This window comes from Arvicanthis niloticus, chromosome 22, assembly GCF_011762505.2.
Source record: "Arvicanthis niloticus isolate mArvNil1 chromosome 22, mArvNil1.pat.X, whole genome shotgun sequence".
Taxonomy (NCBI): Eukaryota; Metazoa; Chordata; class Mammalia; order Rodentia; family Muridae; genus Arvicanthis; species Arvicanthis niloticus.
This window is the reverse complement of record NC_133429.1, coordinates 24739183-24763338: the sequence shown is the minus strand read 5'-3', so window position 1 is coordinate 24763338 and position 24156 is coordinate 24739183. Positions and strand designations below refer to the sequence as shown.

The 24156-nt window shown below is 34.2% G+C and overlaps 1 protein-coding gene across 1 annotated transcript in view; it reads right to left on the bottom strand.

Moving 5' to 3' along the window:
- Mgat4c (MGAT4 family member C) overlaps positions 1-23722 on the bottom strand; it is a 659905-nt gene extending 636183 nt beyond the window's left edge. Inside the window, exon 1 of the mRNA XM_076920099.1 lies at positions 23379-23722. The gene's annotated coding sequence lies outside the window, so the exon portion shown is untranslated. The remainder of the gene's footprint in view (positions 1-23378) is intronic.
- Positions 23723-24156: the final 434 nt, after the last annotated feature.

Genomic DNA, 24156 nt, shown 5'->3' with positions numbered 1-24156 from the left:
ATATAGATATTTCAGAGGTCGGCATCAGTTTCTTTCTACTTCACTGGTATTCGCTGTTGAACTATTATCATGCACATTTTCTTATAATGCGTTTTATCTGATGCATAAATATGCTTTGTAATTTCAAATATTATTTTAAAGGAGAATATGAATCAATGTAACAGTGAAAAACTATTGTATTTTTTTGACCTTTTCTAAGACCTTCAGTGTTGGTCACAAGCACAGATATATAACTGTCCTTTTTACTTGCCTCAGCCCTTTCATCTTGGTATTTTCTGTGAGTTGTTGATGGTGTCAATCTGTATCATCAAGAGTACATGTTTTTAAATAATTCAAAACCATGGCTGTCACTAATGGAGCAGACTTTTTATTGCATGCATGTAAAGTTTATTGACCAATTAGTTTTGTATTTCTCAACAGGGGATTGATATTATTATTTGTGCCATGCGCAATTGCTTCATGTGAGGCTAAGCACTAATTTTACTATTAAAGTTAAATATGGATTAAAAGATGAGAATGAGTACAGGGAAATAGTAATACCTACCCTTGTGTCCATTTTCCTTAGGTACCACCTTGCTTCATTTTCCATTCATTCTGTTTAAAGAATGGCTAAATTTAGATTCCCTACCAGCTATGTTACAGTTTGCTTCGACCAAGGAATCACTGAAGAAGAAAAAAGGCTGAGTATTTTCTCTACCTTGGTTCTGGAATTTTGATAGTGTTGCTGTATATCTGTGGCACTAGTTCTAACTACACAGACACATCCTGAAGCAGGATTTCACAGGGTGCTTCTGACACCTTTTACCTAGTAACATAGCCTCATTCCTCCTACCATTTTGGGGCCTCCTGACTGATAATCTGACATTCCCTTCTTTAAATTCCCACTGTTTTAAATGTAACTGGGGAACCTTGGCTTCCTAATACCGTCATTGACTCAGAGACAGCTACATCACCAAAGCCCATCCCAGCATGAGTGACAATTTACAAAAGCAGGGCAAACTAGAGCACAATGCTCAGTCAGAAGGCAACTCAAAACATAGGGAAGTGTCTCTCACCAAGTGGTCCAACTGGGCTGAGTGTCAAGTAGCAGATTCAACTGGAATTTGCTGCATTCAAATTGTTTAGCTGCTCCGTATCACTCCCAGACTTCTCATCTGGTCTCTGCTTTTTCTGGACTTTGGACTTGTTCTTTAAGTCTTTACTTTCCTTTTATATTATGTCTTAAGGATTTTATCTCCATGATGAAAAGTTTTAAACTAGGAGGAGACCATCTGTAAACAACAATTTTCTGGTTAGCATTTGCCTTTGCTTTTCAATTACTTTTGAGCTTTCAGTGTGACAAAACTCCAAATCAGTTAGTAGAAATTCAAGTTAAGCCATTGTTGGTGCCAATGCTTAAGAGTCTTAGAAAATCAGAATTGCCCATGTTGGCTGATGTTTAAGTGGGTTGTCTAGAAGCAATATTCAGAGAGGTTGCTTAATGTGGCCGAAGTTATGCAGTTATCATTTCATAGCCTTACCAATATAAATGTGGGCACAAAAATTGGAGAGGTCTTCAGGAGACAAAACCTCCTTGCTAAACAATGGGGTTTTTATAAAGAATGAGGTAGTAATTAGACTACCCCAAAGATTGCCATTCATACATGAAATTTTGTTGATGTATGAAATAAGTATCATTGAAAAAAGAGTCACTGAAAAAATGAGTCATTGAAAGTGTTTCAAAGTGTGGGGAATGGAAGGAAAGTGCACAAGAAAATCAAACATACAGACTTGTAGATGAGAGACTGGGAACAAGAGTTCACTAAAATCTTGAATGTGTCAAAGGGACACTGAGAGTTTTATCTGTTGGTTCTTAGGCAGACTGTAGGGTCATTACTGACTGCATTGAGTGTCGATAGAAAGGAGAGAGATGGAAAGACAGTGTGGATCTGGCTAAAACACTCATTATAAATGAATGGGATTCTCTGAAAACTAAGTAGAAAATGACAAGACAAATCTCTATATAACTCTCTACTCTCTTATTTCTCTTAACTGTTTTTAATATTCAGAATAGATATCCATATAATGTTTGCATACATATTATCTCTGATTCTTTTAAGCCATCATTAATGTTACTGTATTGTGATTATATATTTGAGGTTTATTATTATACAGAAAATGTACTTTGTGTGCCATCTTTTTTCAAAATGTAAAATACATTTTATATGTATTTTTTCACATTCTTAGGTAGATAACAATTATTGTCTACATAATGACACCTTTAATTTTTTTCTTTCAATTTTTAATCTTCTATTCTTTAAATAGTTCCTTCTTAAAGTGGCTAGTATTTCTAGTATTAGGTTAAAAAACAGTATTTTCTTCTCAAACTTAAAAATAGATCATTCAGTCTTATACCACTAAGAATGCTAGAAAGACAGCTAGAAAGCAGTTAAGAGTGTATATTGTCCGTTGTACTTTTATTAGCATTTGAATTATCTTTTATTAATTGTTTCCATAAAGTTGAGGAAAATAAATATATTATTTCCAAAATTTCCAACATTCATATCAAGAGGCCTAATAGCTACATATGGCTACATTTTCAGGGAATCTGCTATTTTGACCTCAATGTGATCCTATACTTAATTGTACATATCCACCCACAAATACACAAAACTACACAGAATTTAAGGTGAAAAGAATATGTTTTTAAAAATAATGGCAAGTGTTAGAATATGGTGACATTCTTTCTGAATTGAGGTACTTCCATCTTGGTGTGAATAATCAAACATCTTTAATTATGAATTATTCTTGAAATTTTCTCATATGTGTGTGTGTGTGTGTGTGTGTGTGTGTATTCTGTATTAAAGATGATATATTATTGATTTTGTATGTTTATTTAACTTGAGACCTGTAATTTACAGGCCTATCTAGACAACTTACCAAACAGCAGCAGAATATTCATTCATTAAAAATTTCTTCATATTAAAGTGATATTAGACTACAAAACAACACTTAAAAACATTTGAAAATTAAAGTCAAACTCTCTCTCTTTCATCTCTGTATTTGTCTATGTCTGTCTTTCTCTGTGTCTCTGTCTCTTTCTTTCTTATTCTCTATCTATCTATCTATCTATCTATCTATCTATCTATCTATCTATCTCTATCTCTAATTCTCTCCCTCTCTATCCCACAGTGGAATAATAAGAACTATGTCAAATTCTAAAATACATAGACACTAAAATTCTCATTTTGAACAATCACTGGAATAATGAAGAACTAGAAAAGAAATCCATTAAATACCTTCAAACTTTATTGAAAAAGCATACTACTTTATAATGGATAGAATTTTCTTATATTGGAAGATTCCATCTCAAATTGACATAGGTAGAAATAAGAAATGAGCACTGTGTTGCAAAGATTAGAAAAAGAGAAACAGTCCCACTTTATGATCTTAGGCTAGAGACATTGACATTTAAGCATTGCAAATATCCCAAATCCTTATTTAATTATGGTGCTTTTGTTTCAGTATTACATGAAGGATATACCAATGTTCAAATTACTGTGTCTTTAATTATATGTTTTACTGAATATTTAAATCAGTTTTGATAACCAGTTCTCAGTGCTAAAAGTAACTACCAAACCAACACTGATCATAGATGATTTGAAAAATAACCCAAGAAGTCTGAAGATGGACCATGAGGTTAATGATGCTTTCATTTCTATTAACTCAATGTTCACTCAATGGCTCAGAGGCAGGGAGTGATTTAAAAATTTCACCCTGAATATTTTAGAAATAGAATTCATACTCCCATGTCTGTTCTAGATATGTATCTCAGAAATGTAAATTGAAATCTGTAAGGGGGAATTCATCATTGTAGAGCCTTAAGAGGCAATGAGATAGGTTTTATCTAATGATAAAAGGTTTGGAAGGAAAGTACCATTTTAAGGACAAGCAAAGAAAAGGAATTAGTGACATGGATCAATAGATTGTGAAGACTCACTGAAAGTTACAAAACTGGCAACAAAGGTGATACAGTATTACATAATGCTTACTTGGTAAGCCAGAGGCAGGTTTATTTGAATTGGCTACAATATTAATTTGAGTTTAGTGTGGATTGTGCTAAAAAAATGTATCTCATGATATAGATAAATCTTACATGAAAAGAATAGCAATGCATGGAGAAATGTCTCACCAGTAAAGAGTATTTATAATGCTTGTAGTGGACCTTGGGTTTGATCTGAGTGCCCACACTGTGGCTCACAACAATCTGCAAGCCCAATTTCAAGGAATCTGGCACCTTCTTCTGACATCTGCATTCTCATTCATGAATATAGTATATATACATACACTCAGGAACATGGAAGCCAAGTCTTCTATTTGTGACAGAACTGATACATACATGACCTCACATACAAGACATGCACAAATTTAACACAGACAATATCCCAGCACTGAGTAGAGGAAGGAGACATGAACTGTGACCTCTAATCCAAAAGGTATTTGCAATTGATACCAGCTAGAAAAGGAAAAAAATAGAGTATATCCAAAAGTGTGTTCCTGGTTACATCAACCAAGTACAGCATGGGCCCCAGGATGAGCAACAATAGACTACTGCACACTAGTCTTCTGAAATCATCAACCTAATTTTTCAATAGTATTAAAAGGCAAATAGCAGATAACTTTGAGCCAAAAGCAGATAAATTGTTGAGGTTTCAGGTGATTGCCAAAAACCTTTAGCTATAAACGATTTTGTAATTGTGTACATTGTTTTTAAGAGAGAATATTATTCATTCAGAATAGATGACAGTATAGTCCACATATAGATATGTGCGATAATAATCAAAAGACATACTTTACAGAGAAGTATTTTTTTAAATTATATCTTATAAAATACTCTTTGCACTATTATAATGTCAGTTTGTTTTGCTTTTGGTTTGTTTGTCTGCCAAAAAAAAAAAAAAAAAAAGATTATGTTTCAATCAATAGCAGACTCAATGGCTATAAATTACTGAAAATATAATACCAAAATAAGGACATAATTTAATCAAGGATCACAATTCTAATTGACAAGTATTCAATTACATAGTTCCTATTAAATCTATTAAAGGATGTCTAAGCATGATAAAATAAGAATATGGCAACATTTTGTGACAAAGCAGATAGAGAAATTGTCATGAGCCCTCAATCCTGCACAAAAATGTACAGAAAACAGTATATCTGGGAGTGAGTAAGATGGCTTTCCCCAGGAAAGTGCACAGATACAATAATATTTTACAGTTGGAGCAGATTGTATGTAGGATTATATATATATACATATGCAGTAACAATTACTAAAGAAGAGCTGATGGATTTGAAATAGAATAGCATGGTATATGTGCAAAGTTTTGAAGTAGAAATAGATGGGCAATTATATTATAATCTCAGAAAAATGAAAATTATTATTAAAGATTCTATGTAAAAATATGTTTAATTGTTTACATAATAAAAGTAAAATTTTGGGTGTAAAATGATAGCTTTCAAGCACTTTGGCTTAGACCCAGTCACCATCCCTTGATGAACTGTTCGCTACTTTACAGTCTTTAAGTATTATTATGATGTCTAGGAGGAGCACCATTTCTACCAGTACTTATCTGCATCCCATCCCCACCTATTGCTTCATTATTTGCTTCTGAATCTGAATCCCAATAGGCCTCAAAAAGCTGAAAGATTATGTTAATTTACACATCTGATGACATATTTTAATAAATACTTGGTTGTTCAAACAATTTGTCCTCACAGTGTGTTTTCAGAACTCAGTGTTCATTTTGATAGTCTATTATAACTATGCAGTTTTTTTCTTGGTGTTCATTGATTTAATTTTGGTGACCATACAGAATATGAGAATATGACCATGTTGCTAAGAACACCATGGATTTGAGTTATAGAAAACTGAAGAGTCAAGCTAGTACTGGACTAGAAATATAATCTCTACAAGTTAACATTTTATAGTGACAGAAAGTGTTATGAGTGCTACTGTCTGAGAAAAATAATCAATATTTTGTGTAGTTAACAATGTGAACTATAATTATGCCCACACAAGCAAAATATGCCCAATGGTGTAGTAGAGGCAAGAATGTTCATGAAATAACAAACATATTTCTTATTATAAAGTTTCATAAGACAGAACTTTTGGCTAGTGTTGTTAACTATAAAAAAGAAAGACGGGCTGTGTAGGTCATAGGCCATAGAAAAACCTGGTTCTATTATGTTAAATAGTACAGTATCATACCATCACTAAAGACTTTATAGCTATGGAGTAGTGCAGTTCTTAGTTGTCTTCAAATGTTTAAATACAAGAAAATAAAGAGAAAGCACCTTTAATTACTATGGTATCTCTCTTTGTTCCTGTATTTTGTATGCAGTCCAAACATAGAAAATAGAAATCATTTTATAAAAGGATTACTTTAAATTTTTAAAATAATATCTTTGTTAACTACATATCTGTTCAGTATTGAATGCTTAACTAATGGAAGAATGAAGAGGTGAACAGTTATGGATCTAGATCAAATTGGGTATAGGAATGTGAATGAAAGACGACAAGCAGAGTAAATACAGAGCAGAAACAAAATCAGAAAGGCAAGCAATAAACCTTGGGGTGATGTATACTTTAAAGATGAATAAAATAAAAGTATTCTGGAGAGATGTGGTTCCTCATAACTTAAAGAATAGAAAGTGTAATGTAATAAACTCTGAGTTTGTTTTTCTTATTTATTAAAAGGTACTCACCTTGAAAGTCAAGTAAGTTTCATCTCATATCTGAGCTGACTCATTCAGAAGACATGCATGTGTAGAGTCTGAACCCACTGTCAATCAGTCATAAGTAAATGAATAAGAAGAGATATTATCCAGAAGCCATCAAAAGAGAATTGTATACTGCTTGGGCTAGCAGTAACTTTAAAAGTTAACAAAATACCTTTTGATCAGCAGGATACTCTTATGTCTGCTTAAGTTTACACCATGTTTTGAAACTAAAGCCTACATAGTTTTCATTTATTTTGCAATCCCCAAGACCAAGACTTAAAAATAGAGTCTCCATCTTGAAACAGTAACTCACATCAGCAGTCAAATTAAATAAGGGCAGGGCTTAGTGATGGGTATATCCATTTTAAGGGAAAACTCTATAGTAAATGCAATAAAGAGTGCTAATATTATATCCACATTTTAGATCTATATTAGTATATTTGAATGGGAACATTAATTCTCATTTGAAAAAACCTATTTTCATATTTCACAAGTATTCCACAAAAAATTAATGAAATATCTAAATAGCTTGATAATTTATCACTTATATTTCTACTTTGAGATGATTTAAACAAGTATGTTAAATAAACATTTCTTTCTAAGTTTATCAGACTAGAGTATATCATAGTTATAATCCTCATAAACTTCTTAAATAAATTTTTATTCAATTATTTGGCTTCAGTGTTAGCATTTCAAGGGAGAGTCTAGGAATACCAACATTGGCTGAATTAAGTTTAACTTTAGTTGACTAGCAAGCATATATTGTTATTGTAATTATAATGTGTGTGTGTGTGTGTGTGTGTGTGTGTGTGTGTGTGTGTGTGTGTGTGTGTTCTAGCAAATGGTACTGTTCTAGTTTGCTTGTTTGCTGCTGTAAGGGAATAGAAAGACCAAAAGTAACTGGACAGGAAGGACTTTACTGCATTTTGCAAGTTGCAACCCATAATAAAGAAAAGCCAAGCCTGAATGGAAGTCAGATTAGGATCCTCGAAATGGTACAGAAGCAGAGACTAAGGACAAACTACACTAATTAGCACTCAAGGAGATCCACCTTAGACTTTATCACAGGCTATTCTAGTAGAGACAAGTCTTCAACTGAGATTTCCCTTTTCCAAGTATGACTAGGTGTCCACTAAATTGTCAAAACCTAACAGGTACATAACACTCTCTTTGATTTTAGCGATTAAACAACCCCCCAAAACTAACTTCATAAAGTTCATTTAAGTGAATGAACTGAAAAAGCAACAATAAAAAGAGTATAATGCTATTGAACTGTGAAGAGATACTACCACATCATGAACATGAAGGATGATATGTAACCAAAGAAACATAAAAGAAGACACTTATTTGTAATGTCTACAAAACTTATATATTGTTAGCATTCCTTCTAGTCTCTGCCACACAGTTACCAGGTAACAGTCTGACTTACTATAAAAGGGGCTGTTTGAGCTCTCTTCACACTCTTGCCCTCTTACTCTCTTACGCTCTCTGTCTCTTCTCTCCCCAACCCCTTGCCCTCTCTCTCCACATGTTCCTGGCCGGGCTTTTCCTCTTCCTCTCTTCTTCCTCTCTTCTTCCTCTCTTCTTCCTCTCTTCTTCCTCTCTTCTTCTTCTCTCCCTCTCCCTCTCCCTCTCCCTCTCCCTCTCCCTCTCCCTCTCCCTCTCCCTCTCCCTCTCCCTCTCCCTCTCCCTCTCCCTCTCCCTCTCCATCTTCATCTCTATCTCTCTCTGTGTGTCTTTCTTTGGCTCTACTCTCTCAGCTCCTTTTATTATGGATAAATAAACTCTATTCCATACTCTATCTGTCTTATGGCTGGTACGTCAGGTGGAAGGGATGTCTCAGCATGGGCCTGCAAAGGCACCCCATTCCACCTCACTGTACATCACTTTTATCAAACATAGTCCTGATATCCAAGTTCTTTCTTTCTTTTTTATTATAAAGGTCTATATCTATGTCATCTCTCTCTCTCTCTCTCTCTCTATATATATATATATATATATATATATATATATATATATATGATTGGCTTTTTGGTTTCCTTAGATCACTTGTCTTGAATGAAAGAGTGACTGTGTACATATGTAAGTTGCTTCCTTTTGGAGTTATAGAACTATTCAAAATGTAGATTATAATAGTTCCCAAAAGAAAAAATGTTTAAGAATGTTTATCTCTACACTTAGGAAAATTAATTTTATGGTTCATGAATTGTATACCAAAAAAGTTGAAATGTAAAATAGGACAAATTTAAATATATTTGTATATTTAATAGATTCAAATAGAAGTAACTCTTTCTCTAGATAACCTTATATTTAAACACCAATATAAGTTTAGTTTGCCTTACTTTGTGGAAGTAGCAGGTTTTATGTTCAATGAAATGTTTTGAATATGAAATAATGCTTAACACTGACAGATGATTGTCAGATTTCTGCCTACCATGAGAAAGAAAGCTTAGTTAAACTCTGGCCAAATATTAGACTACCACATCAGTAACAATACCTTGAGAAATGCATTGTATCATATAGATTACATAGCTTTTCAAACTTGTAAAGAAACATGTAAGTAAATATCAAAATTTGTTATAGAATGAATATCCTTATAATTTATAGATGCATGAAAGAAAATGGTGATTTTCACAACTCAGTGGTTAAATATAATCCAGTAACAGCATGTTTTATTGATTCAAAGACCAGTACATGCTATTTGAAGCTATAAAATAATAAACTAATAGTATAAACTATTAGTATCCATAAACTAATAGTATCACATTTTCTTTTGCTTTCTATGTTTTTATTTGGCAAAAAATGTACATTTATGAGTTAGAAATGATTTCAGTGAGCATCAACAAAGGACAATGGACTAGAATAATTTTTTTGGCACTGACGATGTTTTGTAGGCCATGGTGTTTTTGTTTTTTATATTTGGCATGCAATTATTGTTACTTCTGGTAGAGTAGAAAAATCAGTTGTGCATGTTCCTGCATTCTGACTTGTCTCTTATATTAGAGACCTTGAAAACACGTTAAGGTTACATTACAACAGCACCTCACAATAACTTGACAACTTTTGTTTGTTTGTCTTACTGAAAGACAGCACTATTAGAAACAAAAAAAGGAAGGTTAATTACGAGCCATGTGTATATGCATACTGAGAATTGTGTTTTGTAATTTGAAAAATAAAAGCAATGAAAAAGGAATTTAGAAGAATCTTTCAACACACATTAAAGTACTTAATTCCTAAATATGAAGTTACAGAATAATATTGAAGTACACATAAACTTTGTCTATATGGGTTATTTATATGCCCACTAAAGATACACTTTCTATATATCTTGGATCTACATAATAGTAAAATTTTATTAATTCATTACTTTCTAAAATTAGACCAAAGCATTCAGTGACACTCAACTTTTAGTATACTTGGGTAATTGTGACTTACTAATTCCTGTATTGTGCCTTGTTACATCCTACCTAACCACTGTAATTGTCTCTCATTTAGTTGTGATGTGCTATGGATAGGCTCACACAGTTTCATTTAAGGACTCTGCTGGATCAGTTCCTATAGTCTATTCAAATAATCAAACTATTTTTTAAAGAAGACAATGACCAATTCATACTGTAATGATGGACAAATGTCCACAGCATGTCTCAACCAAAACTCTGTGGGTATTTTCTATATGTTTGTCTTTTCTATATGTTTGTCGGCAGGTACATGAAAATAGCTTAGGGAAATCTTACTTGAATTAATGCCAACTACAATAGTCTCACAATGAATGCAGAATGTGTGATGGTACAAATCTGCTGAACAATCTATAGACAGTCATTTGCCAGGTTTCAGCTTCATTGTCAAGCTCTATCTGGGTCCACCCTCAATAAGAGCCCATAAGATTTAAAATGCTAATTATAATTCCTATATGTAAAGTGCATTTATCTCATAAAGATTACTATTCCTGGTAGACTATCCTAAATCTTGAACTCTACTTTTTAAAGATGAGATAAAAATACTCTTGGTAATACTTGTTAGATAGCTTGAATTATTCTTTGAGGAGTAACACTGTGTAGAGAGAGCTGAAGAGTGAAGAGCAGTACAACCCACAGGGAATGGAGTGTTATAATTCTATACACCAGAGGATGCATTTGGTAGTGAGATGAGAGTGCTTTCCCATCTTCTCATTATTTCCCTGTATACTAGACATTTTTTTCAAATTCCTGTAAAACATCCTTGAAAGAAACACATCTACCACTCATTGACATGCTTACACACATCCATATTATCCACAGGTTGAAATAAGGCTGTTTGAAGAAATTCTAAATCTAAAATCACATTGACAATGATTTTTGAACCATATAAAGTATAGTTGCTTAACTGCAAAATGAAAATAGCTAAGGAATTATACATTGGAATGTAGGAGCACATTGAAAAATATCTTAAGATCTGAAATATCAAAGTTTATTGTAACAATTGTCCAAATAGCAATGTTTACCTTAACCCATTTTATTAAAGTTTCAGATAAGAACATATATTTAATTACACAATATAAGTCAAAGGTAAATTTTGAATGGAACAATAAGGATGTGGGTTTGCATTGATTGATGTTAGCTGATGACTGAGACCTTTCTCGAGAATGATCATATTACCAAACTTAAGTTTATACATCTAAAATGTATCAAAGTGCTAGAACAATGAATGATATATGTCAATTTTATTTACCTCACAGGGAGGTTCTGGCCTACTTTCCCTTCATGGATACCACTACATTTGCATTCAACTAGAAAATATAACAAAGTTTCATAAAACCAACTGAAGAACCTCAAGTACATGAGGAACTTAAAAAGAACAACACAGGAATTTACACAATAGCATGCACTTGTTAAATATAAAGAAAAATGGAAACCTGGAGTTTTCCATTCAAAAGTGTTCTTCCAAAAATTATTCTTCTATTCCATTTTAATTGTGTTAAGATAAACAAACCTAAAACAACATTTTAAAATTATGCATTGGACTAGTTTATAAACAATTTCTCCAGTTAGCACAGACTATTAAAGTGGTAAAGTTTGTATAAAAACTAAGGTCAATACTTCTGAAATTCGATATTTATAGCTTTTTGTTCATTAGGTATTATCTAATCAAACTAACTTTATATGTATATACAGCCACTATATAACATTCTGAGAGAATAACTCTTAAACTTCTCTATAATTTAGTATAAAGTAACAGTGACATATTAACTACAATACTGTTTGTATATTATATAATATATATATAATATATATATAATATATATAAAATATATATAATATATAATATATATTGTTTATATATTATATCAAATATTGAAATAAAAATAAACAATTAGTCTTTCCAGTCTGGGCCCAAGCACTGAGCAGATCCCGGGCTGTAGCTCTGCCCCCAATCTCTAAGAACCTAGAGGAGGCGGGCCTCCCAGGAGCTCTAACCCGGGCAGTATCTTAGGTAAGATGACAGCAATGCCTGCCCTGAACAGGGAGTAACTGGGACTCACTAGGACCCAGGAAGTCACTCCCAGTCAGGAGCACTAGTTCTTTCCTGTCTGTGCCTGAGCACTGAGCAGATTTGGGCCCCAGCTCTTATCCCAGTAGTAACTCACCCCCCAAACAGATCTGATACTAACAAAATAATAGGAAAGGCAGGCTCTAATCAGAGACAGGGAAAGTAGCACTAAGGTGATCCAGATGGCAAAAGGCTAGTTCAAGAACACTAGCATTAACAACCCAGCGTACTTGGCTTCATTAGAACCTAGTTCTCCTATACAAGAAAGTCCTGGATTCCCCATATTACTAGGAAAGCAAAAACCAGATTTAAAATCACTTCTAATGATAATGATATAGGACTTTAAGAAGGACATAAATAATGCTCTCAAAGAATTTGAGGAGAACACAGGTAAACATGTAGAAGTCCTTAAAGAAGAAACACAAAAATCCCTTAAGGAATTGCAAGAAAACACAACCAAACAGGAGAAGGAATTGAACAAAACAATCCAGGACATAAAAATGGAAGTAGAAACAATAAGGAAATCACAAAGGAGACTACCCTGGAGATAAAAAACCTAGGAAAGAAATCAGGAGTCATGGACACAAGCATCACCATCAGAATACAAAAGATAGAAGAGAGAATCTCAGCTGTAGAAGATACCATAGAAAATATTGACACAACAATAAAAAAAAACCTGCAAAATGCAAAAAGTTCTTAACACAAAATATCCAGGAAATCCAGGACACAATGAGGAGACCAAACCTATGGATAATAGGTATAGATGAGAGTGAAAATTCCCAACTTAAAGGACCAATAAATATCTTCAACAAAATTATAGAAGAAAACTTCCCTAATCTAAAGAACGAGATGCTTATAAACATACAAGAAGCCTATAGAATGCCAAATAGACTAAACCAGAAAAGAAATACCTCCCGTCACATAATAATCAAAACACCAAGTGCACAAAACAAAGAAAGAATATTAAATGCAGTAAGGGAAAATGGCCAAGTAACATACAAAAGCAGACCTATCAGAATTACACCAGACTTCTCACCAGATACTATAAAAGCTAGAAGATGCCGAACAGATGTCATACAGACCCTAAGAGTTCACAAATGCCAGCCCAGGCTACTATACCCAGCAAACCTCAATTACCATAGATGGAGAAACCAAGGTATTCCATGACAAAACCAAACTTACACAATATCTTTCCACAAACCCAACATTACAAAGGATAATAGCAGGAAATCTCCAATACAAGGAAGAAAATTATACCCTAAAAAGAGCAAGAAAGTAATCCTCTTCCAACAAATCCAAAAGAAGATGGCCACACAAAGATTATTCCATGTCTAATAACAAAAATAACAGGAAGCAACAATCACTGTTCCTTAATATCTCTTAACATCAATGGACTCAGTTCCCCAATTTAAAAAAAAAAAAAACATATGGCTAATGGACTGGATACATAAACTGGACCCAGCATTTTGCTGCATACAGGAAACCAACCTCACTGGCAAAGACAGACTCTACCTTAGAGTAAAAGGCTGGAAAACAATTTTTCAAGCAAATGGTCCTAAGAAACAAGCTGCAGTAGCCATTCTAAAATCTCCAGCCCAAGAACACATGGATCTCATGGCTCCACCTGTATAGGTAGTTGGTATAGGTAGTTGAGGGTGGCCTTGCCAGGCATCAGTGAAAATGGACAGTCTTGGTACCTGAAAGTTTGGATTCCCTAGTGTTGGGGATTTCAAGATCAGGGAGGAGGGAATGGGAGGATAGTGGAAGCCCACTCTCATAAAAAGTCTCAGAATTATATGGATTAGACATGACAGAGGCAGATCTCCAGAAGACTAGATTCCAGAATATTAACAAAAAATTATCTTGATACTAAAATTTGTTTTGAGAATTGTATATTGCAGAATAAACAGCCTTGGTGTATCTACTCATCAAGCAAGCTGAGCAGACCTGCTCAAACTTCTGATGTCCTAGGATTCCAGCTGGATGCAGTGAAGACACAGCATCAGGGGCTTATCAATTTACTCTTCCCCTCAACCATCTTCTAATATCTCAACACCTGTAAATCAGCTTGAAGAAGTTAATGAAGAGTGGGCGTCCCTATTCCCTGGGCTTGAAGACTGAGGTGGTTAATATTGGGCTGTCTTTCTAGGGAAAAGTAGTAGGTTTGTTAGAACAGGAAAGATTAGCTAAGATTTAGTGCATAGCCGTAACCTATTGGTAGAAATATGTATAATTGTTAATAAGATGAACTTATAATTTCTTAAATGGTACAAAATTTACTTTGATTTCAAATTTAAGGTTTTCATTGGTATGAGTTTCTTATTGATATAAAAGTGAGATGAATATTGTTACTCCCATAAGCATTGTGCATCTATAACACATTTAGGAATACAAGGCTTAGATCCAGTCCTTCTTTAACTTTTTTATCTGATTTGAGATGGTTAGCCTGTGGGTTAAGGGACTATAGCAAATTCATGGCTTTGAGTTTATTGTTAAGGTGTTTTCTATATTTTATTTATAAATAGCTGAGAGGAGTTAACAGACAACAGTCCAGATTACCTTAAATGGATAGTTGATTTTCAAAACGTCAGAAGTCCACAGAATTGATGTTACAAACATTTCTGTAGTAATGTTCATTTTGATTAGAGACCTGTCTGCTCCTGACAACTTCCTGTATTGGATTCTAAGAAGAAATTGAGCATCTTTGGAGTTATTCCAGTTGTTGTGAGACAGCCACTAGGCAAGAATTGCCTCTTTCCATCTACAGACAAATTACTGTCCAGAAAAGGACACACTTGCAGAATAGTCAACCGATTATATCTTCCAAGACAGAGTAATCAGCCCTTAATAATTTTGCATCACTAGGTTTGTCAGATGATCCTGGGCCAGAAGGCTGAAGATCAGATGCTCCAACATTTTGTAGTATAGGGCTGTCCAGGTGATCAATGGTCTCTATAAGTTGGCTAAGTTTTAGAAGCTATGCTTTGTGCCTCCCATAATTTCAGTTAACTCAATCATTCTGGATTTCTGACGGGGTTGAAGACTTATAGTCTCGTAGCCAATCCCTGGTATTTACTTTAAGAGAAAAGTTTTCAGAGGATGGTTTTCAGCTGACATTCATTCTAAAGCCAAGAAAAAAGCCAGGTTCGGAACTAAGTCTTTTAGTTAGGAGAGATGACAGAGGTTCTGTTTAGTCAACAAAATGATGAGCTGGGTATTAAGTCTACCTTGTACCTTACTGACACACATTGGTATAGTTTTGCTCTAACTGTATTTTGAGAGAAAAGTTTTATTTTAACAAGAAGGGTGTTATGTAGGAGTAGCTAATGTGGGAGAAGTATGAAGAGGAAGAGGAGGAGTAAGGACAGGAGGAGGAGGAGAGAAGGAGCTAGGTGATGAGAGAGAGAAAGACAGAGGGTGGCGAACATGGAGGCGGATGTTCACATGTTTCTGCTAGTCAAAGATAATTGATGTATCTAGGTTGGGTATTGGGTTACAGTTCTGATTGATATTGAGCATTACCAAACTTATAAATCCTTTGATTAATGTTAAAAAAAATTATATAAAAGCAAAAAGGAGAAGGGAGCATGGGATAGGGGTTTTCTAGGGAGGGGAAATGGGAAAAGGGATGGCATCTGAAATGTAAATAACATATTCAATAAAAAATTAATTAAAAATTAAAAAGAAAAATTAAAAAAAAAGTTTGGAAAAGATATAGGGTCATTTGGATATGCCCTCTGCTGGTAACTTAAAGCCTTTTGTGAAAGATTATAAAATGTTGGAAGTAGGGAAGTTAGTTCCTAAGATTAGAACACAAACCTGTAAAAGTTGATAGAGGTATAAAGGTGACCTGTTTAAACAAGAAAAAATAAATAAACAAGTAATTTTCCCCCTTACCTAAACTATATCTCAGTACATTTCAGCACAAATTTTACTGATGTACTTAATGTAATTAAAAATAATCTTGCCATGCCTTGGATGCTCTTATAGTGCACTGATTAAGTGTTAAACACGAGATGTAATTCCTAGCTCCACTAGCTCCATTACATAGAATGATAGGCCATTGTTTCTTTCTTTTTTTTTTTTTTTTTTTTTTGGTTTTTCTAGACAACAGGGCTTCTTTGTGTAGCCCTGGCTGTCCTGGAACTCACTCTTTAGACCAGGCTGGCCTCGAACTCAGAAATCCTCCTGCCTCTGCCTCCCAAGTGCTGGGATTAAAGGCGTGCGCTACCACCGCCCTGCCATTGTTTCATTTCTTGATGCCTCAATTCCTCAATCTATAATGTGATGAAACCAATATAATTACCATGTATATCTGCTGATAAAATTCTCATGAGGAAAAAAATCCTCAAGTGATCTTATATTTTTTACACTTTGGGGTGTGTTGGATAAGATAACCATAGGCGATTACAGAACTTACCAGAACAGCACTTTAGAAAAATATTTTGTAACATATCATTCTTAATTTAACACTACTCTATGAACATTTATCCACTAACCACCATTCATAGATATGGAAACAAATTAAGGCACTGAATTGAAATTAGAGCATGATATTAAGAATCATGAAAACCAAAAGCTGGTTCTTTGAGAAAATCAACAACATAGATAAACCCATAGCCAAACTAACTAAAGGACACAGAGCCAGTATCCAAATTGACAAAATCAGAAATGAAAAGGAGACATAATAACAGAAACTGAGGAAACTAAAAAAAAATTATCAGATACTTCTAAATAAGCCTATACTCAACAAAATTGAAAAATCTAGATGAAATGGATGATTTTACTGACAGATACCCCAATGTGCCCAAGTTATACTAATGACGGGTAAACTATATAAACAGATATCATGTACTAAAGTTAAATTAAGAACAGGTTAACTATTTAAATTGTCCCACAACACCTAAGGAAATAGAAACAGTCATTAAAATCCTCCCAATGAAGGAAAGCTCGGGTACAGATGGTTTTAGTGCAGAATTGTACCAGACATTCAAAGACGAGCTAATACCAACACTCCTTAAAGTATTCCACAAAATAGAAACAGAAGGAACACTACCTAATTCATTCTATGAAGCCACAGTTACTCTAATACCTAAACCACCCAAAGACCCAACAAAGAAAGAGAACATCAGACCAATTTCTTTTATGACTATTGATACAAAAATACCCAATAGAAGTCTCACAAACCGAATCCAAGAACACATCAAAATCCTAATTCCCCATGATCAGGTAGGCTTCATCTCAGAGATGCAGAGATGGTTCAATATGTGAAAATCCATTAAAATAATCCACTATATAAACAAATTCAATGAAGAAAACCACATGATCATCTCATTAGATTCTGAAAAAGCATTTGACGAACTATAAAAACTCTTCATCTTAAAAATATTGGAGAGATCATAAATTCAAGGCCCATGCGTAAACATAGTAAAGGCAATATACAGCAAACAAACAGCCAATAGTAAATTAAATGGAAAGAAACTTGAAGCAATCCCACTAAATTCAGGGACAAGACAAGGCTTTCCACTGTCTCCCTATCTATTCTGTATAGTTCTAGAAGTTCTAGCTAGAGCAAAAAGACAACAAAAGGAGATCAAGGAGATACCAATTGGAAAAGAAGGAGTCAAAGTAACTCTATTTTCACATGACACATTATTATACACAAATGATTCAAAAAAATCTACCAGAGAACTTTTACAGCTGCCAAATAACTTCAGCAAAGTGGCTGCATATGAAATTAACTCAAACACATCAGTAGCCTTCCTTTATACAAATGATAAACAGGCTAAGAAAGAAAATAGAGAAAAAAAAAAACACCCTTCACAATAATGACAATAGTGTCACAGAGTGTCAGCAGAAATATGGAGCCTTGGAGGATGAGAGGTCAGGGACTCTCTAGAAAGTACTAGAGACCTTGGATGTGAGAGATTCTCAGGACTCAATGGGCATGACCTTAGAAAAAATGCTCAACAGTGGAGAGAGGGAACTCTGAAGAGTTCCAGTAGACAGGGCCTCAAGTGGACGGATGGGTTACCAACACACAGTCAAAATTTCTGACTCAGAATTATTCCTGTCTAAAAGAACTGCAAGGGAAAAATGAAGAAGGAAAAGTAAATCCAAGGACGGGCCCAAGTTGGGATCCATCTCAAGGAGAGATTCCAGGCCTGACACTATAAATGATGCAATGTTGTGCTAACAGACAGGAGCCTAACATTGTTCTCTGAGAGGCCCTACCAGCAGCTGACTGAGACAGATGCAGATACTTACACCCAATCACTGGGACTGATTTTAGGGAATCCTATGATTGAATCAGGTGAAGGATTGAAGAAGCTGAAGGGTAGGGCAACCCCATAGGAAGACAGCAGTTTCAAATAACCTGGATGCCAGGGAGCTCTCCAGCACTGAACCACTGACCAGGCAGCATACAGGAGTTGGTTGGAGGCCTGGGACACCATATATAACAGAGGACTGACTGGTCTGGCCTGGAGAGACTGACTTGAGGCCTCAGGGAGGTCTGTGGGGAGGGAGCATACTCTTGGATACAGTGGGGGCAAGGAATGGGATGAGGAACTGTGGGAGAGGTCACTGGGAGGAGGGAAAAAGTTGGATAGTAAATAAATAAAAAGAAATAAAGAGAATTAATGAAAATTTATAAATTTGAGAATCAGGAAGAATAAATAATGCACAAATTTCAAGGATGTTTAGAGGAGTGAGGTCACGTGTATATATTGTTTTGAGATGAGTAAATGAGAAGACATTTGCAGGTTAATGGTGACATAAACTAGCTGAATATAAAAATAAAATAATATTGATAGTATGTGCGACATTGATGTCCAAGCTTTAGTAGAGTTAGAGTATAGTATAAACTTCTTGGCACTTGACCTTCTAAGTATCTTGTTGCTTTAGCTACAAAATTTCCAATGACAGGTAGTATGCTAACTTACCTCTCTATATAACAGGATCTTCAGTAAATTTTTCATGTATGCTGAGTATATAAGTATATATGAGAAAATCAGACACGCGTATTTTCAATAACACTCAGACCCAAGTGAAGGCAGTTCTACCATGGATATTGTTTTTGTGAAAAGGTAAAGTCATAGTCATGATTAACATCTGACTGCACCTTCATATTTGACAATACCACTTTTATTAAAACACATGAAATTGAGAACTTGATTCATGGTATAGGAGACTGTCATTTGTTCAAAACTCAACTTGTGTAACAGGAAAAGATTTTTAATGATTTCACATCTATTAGATGATTAATATCCAAAACATAAAAATTAAAAATATAGATAATCCAAAGAAATCCCAATTTTAAAATGGGTTATAGATAAAAGTAGAAAATTCTCTAATGATGTAATTAAAATGTGAAATAATGAAGTATATGTTAAACACACTTCACCATCATAAAATTCAAATCAACATTCCTTTGCCACTTCATCATACACTTCTCAGAATGGCTAAGATTAAAAACAAACAAACAAACAAACAAACAAACACACATAAAACTCCAAAACTGAAATTTACCCATTGCTGGTGACACTACAAATTCATTGAGGTACTATGAGAAGCAGTTCCTCAGGAAGATTAGTATCAATGAACCACAAGGTGCAGCTATACCACTCTTGGACATAAACACAAAGTTTACATCATCCTACAAAGGAGATAATTCCTTAACCATGTTCAGTGCTTTTCAAAATATATGAAATTTGGAAATGATCTAGTAGTCACTCAACAAATGAGTGGCTTAAAAATAAAAAACAACCCTGTGGTACACAATGGAGTATTACTCAGCTGATAAAGCAAATTGACATAATGACACTTGCAGGTGAATGGATAGACCAGGAAATAATCACCCTGTGTGAAGTGTTCCAGACCCAGAAAGACAAATATGGTATGTATGAACCTCTATGTGGATATTAGTTCTTAACGCAATTATAACCAAGCTGTAATCCATAGAAACACAAAGGTTAGTTATAGAAGTGCAATTAAAGCAAAAATTAGTATTTACTCTTTTTTCAATGGATGCTGCTATTTAGTTTACGTAAAGTTTTAATGTTTCACTTTGTTCCTTGAGGGGTGGTTTTGTATGCTTGATTTACTCTAAGCAGCCAGAATAGGAGGACATTCCCTAGCAGAGCTACTTGCAAAAGAGAATACAAACAAAATGGTGACAAGGTAAAATCTAATGAGCAAGAGGATTTATTGTCCTGTCATCCATTTGTATATCCTTTGGGAGGAGGTACAAGAGAAATGAGACACAGTTATGTCTGCTTTCCTTGCTAAGTTATGACTGATATTTTAGGTGCTTGATATCGATATAGAAAGTGCCTGCTATCTAAACTGATCAATTTCTTGTTTTATATTGGCATGTGTAATGTCTTGGCATATCTACAAGTACTTTAATACCAAAAGACAAAACACTGATGTTTAATTTCTTATTTAATATAATTATAGGATCACAAACACAAACCAACACACATGCAATTATTGAAAACATGGAGAGTCAAAGTAGCCTCAGTGGGAATATAAATGTTTCTTAATAAAAAGGTTGTGATAAAATTGCTTTTGTTAACCATTTATCAGATATTGTGATAGAATTTTTTGATACTTAAATATGTGAACTCTCCAAACAAAGTTTTAAAGCTAGGTATTATTATTATATATAAACAACTGAGGTCAGAGATATATAGGGATCAAGGAACTTAGCCAGCCTTTCTTACTGTATCTAATAATATTTGTTTTGTCCTCAATCCAATGTTTTGTTCATTATACTACCTTTACATATGGGATAAAGTTTAATAAGGGTTTGAAACTGAACAGATCATCTTCATGTGTCCTCCATAAAGATAAATGCAAGTCATTGATGAAATATTAGACATTTTATACATTATATGTACATAAAAAATCACCCTTTTCTTTGATCCAATTAGAGGCCCTGAAATATTAATAAACTGTTTGATTTAGGACAGAAGAGTATTACATGTTTTCCAACTACATGTTGCTCAGAAGCAGCAAACACATCACAAGCACTCAATAAACATTATTTAGTAGCAAATAATAAAATGAAATTACAGTAATATATTTTGTAATGAACTCACTATAAGATGAAATAAAATAACTTTTAGTACTAGAACAAGAAGCTGAGCCAATTTAAATATCTGGGTAAGTAAATGCATCTTATCGGAAGGCAGAAGGTGCTGGCATGATCGAAGTAAAAAAAAAAAAGGTTAACAAGAGGTCAGGATGATTAGAATGTTCATTGTAATTTTGATCTGGTTTTCAAATGTGTTTGATCCATATAATGTTCTAAAGTGAATTAGTTACATACATTGTTTAGCTACTATTATATCTTTTCTGCACTCAATGGTGACAGAACTATCTTTATTATATATTGGTACTTTAAAAAAATGTGTTGCTTAAAATAATTCTCCTAATGCTCTTTATAACAAAAGCTGAAAAATTTAGAAGAGCCATTGGTTAAAATAAAATGGACACACTTTGTCCTTAACATTCATAAGCAATTGACTTTGAAAGCTCTGAGATATGAAACCATTTGAGCACTTTTAGAATGTTCTTTCTTAGATTTAGAGTAGAGCTTTCCATCATTGGGGGAAAAAAAAAGAAACAGACTGTAAACGAGTGAAGAAAGAGGTTCCACAAAAGAGAACAGCTTGCCAAATCAAATGGAAGTGTCCATAGACAAACCCCAATTTCACTCCTATTCTTCATTTCCTCCAAATGTTTGGGAAAGAAAGTACTTAAAGTGGAGTTCTGGGATTCTATTCTCTTTATGCTTTTGGATTTTTTCCACTTTCAGTCCCTTTGAGCATTAGGGGGATTCTCAGAAAGTCACTGTTTTTCTGACTCACTTGTCTCCCCCACCCCTCTTATTTTTCTAATACTTTCTCCAATGCTCTAAAGAATGTAGAACAGTTACTAATTGCTCTTGCAAATCTCAGCTACCACTTCCCCTTCTAAGTCCATGATTAACCCAGGATGGGCACATAAACTCTGTGTTCCAGTCCAAATTAAGCAGCTGCTATACTATACCCCACAGGATATGTACCCGCAATTCCACTGAGTCTCATAGTCGTGTTTCATCGTGGAAAAGTACCAGCATCACAGGAGATTTCACTGAGACCATTCACACTCTCAAGAGACGTTAGAATGCATCGAACACTCATAACACAATAGTTTCAAAGAATGTCCTCTTGCTTTATAAACCCGGTGATTTTTCTGACACCATCTATACACACATCTTTAACTTTTAGTAAACGCACAGAAAGAAGTCATCTTTCTTATTGCAATAGACCATTGTAAATTAAGCTGTATTATACATAGGTCAAAGCTGCCTCCTCCCTTTTCATTAGCTCAGTAATTGTTCAGAACTTTGTCAGCTTTTAACATTTTATGTGACTAAATACCTTTCCCACCTAAGGCATGACATTAACATTTTTATATACTAAGAAAACTTAAATAATTTTTACAATATATTTGGCTAACAGCATAATAGATAATTTTAATACATTTCCTTCAAACTCACAAATATTGATCAGCAACACAAAGTGTTCCATAACCATGCTCTCAGAAATACTTCTGGTAGAGTTTGTCTAAATTAAAAATTTTTCATCATTCATATATCTGCATAAACAGTCATGAAAAACAGCATATTTAATATAAACATTCGATGCCAACTATTTGCAAAGACAGAGAGAATCTATAACTATTCCAAAATACACAGGCTTGAGCAAGTTTTCAAAGTATGTATTTCCCCTCATTTTTGGCTGCAACTACAAAAGGAAAACCCTCCAGAGAATTAATATGAACTTATTACAATGCAGCCTGCAGCACGGTTTTGTTTTGGTTTTGCTTGTTTTGTGCTGACACAGCAATTTAAAGTATATATTTTCATCTTTAGTAAAGGAATCCTCTTATTTCCCATGCAAACATGCAGCAATAAAGTGCCATTACCCAGTCAATACTGACTCCTTAACATCTTTCTCTATTTGCAGGTTTGGATTCCCAGCTCATTAGCTTATTACTTGATAAATAGGAGAGGGTAATGAATTGAGAAAATAACTACGTACCTTCAGAGAAAACCTGCCCGATAACAATAATCCATTAGGAGCCTGGCAATATCCTCTGATCTATTGCCCGCAAAGCTACGACTGGATGGAGAGTTTTCATTCCCTGGGCTCAGCTCTCCAGAAGAAAACCAGCACAATTTAAATATTTCTTGGAATGTGACAGCTCTCTAGATCCCCGGTTGCGTTCTGTTCCCCAGGGATGGCAATCTGGTGTTCCTGTGTGCACAGAGCAGTGAAGATGAATTGAAAACGCTTGAGATAAATTAGGAATGGCTAAGTTAAAACTGTCTCTGCTCCAGACTCTCTCATCTGCAGTCTGCAAGCCTGTTTTTCTGTGAAAAAGCTAGATGGCAGGCTGCCTCAGTAAGTTCTTAAGCGACAGAGAGCATTTTCAATGAAGAAAAATTCTCCCATTATCTAAGCTAATGTGACTGCTGCTAAATCTAGTATTTTAAAGTGTGTAGTGGCATGGAATTTATTTGCACTATTGCTTTCCTTCAAACTACAGTCTAGAATCTATACCTTAAATATATATACAGCTCTATGTGCTGGAAGCAAAGTTTTACTTAAAATGAAGTCTCTCTTTTCTTTTTCTATTTTAATAATCATTTATCTATCAGAAATTTACTCATTTGTTTCTAAGCATTTTAATATATTTTCTAACACAGAGACAGTTTTGTTTTACATTTTAGTATACAATCATGAAAAATGGCATTTTAAGTGACATTCCCTTCAGTGGATTCAGTTCCACAAAGAAGGATGTAGTTCTCCAATGTCA